This window comes from Acyrthosiphon pisum, chromosome X (assembly GCF_005508785.2).
Source record: "Acyrthosiphon pisum isolate AL4f chromosome X, pea_aphid_22Mar2018_4r6ur, whole genome shotgun sequence".
In the NCBI taxonomy this organism is placed as follows: domain Eukaryota; kingdom Metazoa; phylum Arthropoda; class Insecta; order Hemiptera; family Aphididae; genus Acyrthosiphon; species Acyrthosiphon pisum.
In genome coordinates, this window is record NC_042493.1 from 99,507,891 (window position 1) to 99,511,092 (window position 3,202).

Here is a 3,202-nt window from a genome sequence, read left to right on the forward strand (position 1 = left end):
AATATTACAAATGTACCATATTAAATACTTAGCTGGTAATTTAGAATTTAGTATTTACCTACTGCCGTGGATTACCATCACGTCTAATTATATATGATATATAATATATATATTATAATTATTAGATTATTAATAAAAATATAATTATTTTTTTAGATGCAGTTAAGAAACAAACAAAATTTAAGAATATTCAGTTAAATGAAATCGAAGAAGTGATGAAATATATTTTAGCTCAAGCACCTTTTAATTTTAAAAGATTAGAAGCTAAACAAAATAAAACTATTTAGAATTTGATTTTTTATATCACTATGTATGTAAAACTTTTAAGTGATAAAAAAGAATTTTATCACAATAGCTATTTTTATTTTATTTTAACAATTATTGAATTAAATACACAGCTAATTCTTGAAAATGGTATTTCTATAATGATGTTCTGTATACATATTATACTATATACACATTACAGATTATGCTATAAATGATCAAATATTTGATCAAAGGTATATTATAATAATATAATAATATAATATATATTATTATAATAAAATAAATTTATATTGATCAATTCAATATAATATGATGACATTGAAACTGATATAAAGTGTGGTACGACTCAATTTGTTTTAATAATAAATTCAAATTTTTTAAAACAGTTATATCATAAAATAAAATGTATTTATTTTTTATATTAAAAGTATATTTTCAATAAGTCAATCCCATGCAATTTAAATAAAAATAAACTTTTTTATTTAAAAATATTTTTATGTATTTTTTTCATATTTATAATTTAATCAACATTACATTTAATCATTGATATATATTACGTGTCAATGACTGATAAACATTGTTTAATATTATTACAACATAGGGTCAATGTCAATGTCATAGGTCAATTAAACAAAAACAAAAGGTCTTCAAGTATCAAGTGAAGGATCGAAATAATTTGAAAAAGTTTAAAAGCTTTGTGCTGCTCCCAAATCTTTTCTTAGTGTAACGTACAGTTTTGTTGGTTTCATATCATCCAAACAATGGTGGATTTTGACTTAACATTCATCAAAAAACTAAGAAGTGATAAGATGGTAACGCGATTAACGACTGTATAATATGCTTTCCACTGTAAAAATAATTGCTTTTTTATAGTTTTATTTTCCTGAAAAAATATGCAAACACAACATAATAAGTTATAATATTTACCAAAACAAAACAACATGATATTATAATAATCTGAGCAACTGTTAAAACCATTAAAAATCATGCGCATTTGGATTTAAAAACATATTAATAATAATATTACGGTACGCCTTCATTACAGCCAACAGATTATTAATAATTACTGTGTATACGGTTGTCTACTATCAATATCGGTTGTGTCCTGTCAAAAATGACAGTGACCAGTGTGTCAATATTTAATTGTTATTCCTACTCCGATAAGCTCACTGAAATAAACTAATAATTAGTTTCACCTGGACACAACAGAGTATAGTTAATTAATATTGGTATGACTATACAATTTGAGCGGATTCTATCTAGGTGATCAGTAATTACCTAACTACCAATCTAACTAACCAAGTATTTCAAGGGAAGTTGCAAAAAGAAGACGATTGATGTGGGCAGGTCACGCTTGGAGGAAAAAAGACGCTATGATTATCACAGTAATTAAAGCGGAACCGAAAGGAAAAGACCACTAGGCAGACCACGCCTCAGATGGGAAGAGTGTGTGAAGAGAAAAATTAAAGAAGTAGACCTAAGAGCAAACTGGAGAGAAATAGCTGAAAACAGAATATGGTGGAGGGAAATTTGTTTTGCGGGATGATCTTAACTATCGGAAAATCCCCCAAAAAAAAAAAATAAAAATAATGTAGGTATTGTATAAATTGTATAGGTAGTTAATAGTACATAATAAATAATAATAATATCGTATGTACTTATAGTCAGCCACTATTATTTTAAAATCAATAACATTTAAAAGTCAGACTTGTATGTTAAATATTATTATTACCTATCTACACTATTAAAACTTGTAAAATAAAATGTTTTGTACCTAAAGGCTAAAACAGTATATATCATCCCAAAATCCAAACGTCATAACTTTACTTCAAATGTTTTTAATTTATGTTTTTATAATTTAAAAATTAGTGTTTTTAGGTTTGGAAAAGTAAATTTCTAATTCATTTTTATTTTTTTCCCACTATTTAACTTACTCTCATATCTTAAGAAAACTATCAGTTTTAGTAAAATGTTGAACCTCTTCGATATTTTATTTTACTGATTAAATTGAATTAGTTTTACATTTTTCTTCTAAATTGCTTCAATTTAATTTTACAGAAGCTATCCTTTCAATTTTATTTATGTTTGTCACATATCTTGGATGTATCATTTAATGTAAATGGTAAAAAATAAATATAGTATCACCAAACCAGTACATAGATATATTCAAAAACTTTTGTACAGTGAAAGAGTAAAATAAAGAATATAAAGTCTATGATTTTAAAAAATCAGGCAAAACTGTTCTCAAGACTAAGACAGAATTTAAATCAACTGAACAAAAAATATATTATTATACAGGGCGATTATTTTATCAAAAAGTGTAAATTTTTTGAAAATATTTTTTTACATAGTTTTAAGTCGCTTATAAAACAACGTTTTTCTTAAAAAATTATATTTTTAAATATTTTTTATTCGTATAATTTTTTAAGTTTTTTACTTTTTTGAATGACAACCAGGCCTGGATTAAGGCGTAAGCAGTGTAGGCTTCAGCCTACACAACCACGGATTTAGGAGCACGGGTACTACATACTATCCTTATTTTTTTTTTTAAACTAGAAAAATTGTACAATCTGTAAAATAATTATTGACAATAAGCACAATACTATCCTGATGTTATTTTTATTTAAATAATATCGGAAATTTGAAATAGTAATAATCAATGCTTTTTGTCGTGCGGTCTTCTAAACCTCGTTTTATTTTTAGATTGTTATTTTTCCGTAGAACTGGTCGCACACCGATAACGTATGTAGAGCCGCAGACGGCAAACAATGCCAGTGCGTTTACTTATTTATATTTGTCGTAGCTCGCCGCCGATGGTTATAAATTGGGTAAAATAGTATAAAATATTAAATAGTATTAGTATTTCGTATACACGCGTCACGTGCATCGAAAATTCGTCCGTTTGATCGTACGTATGTTTTGTTAACACTATTGT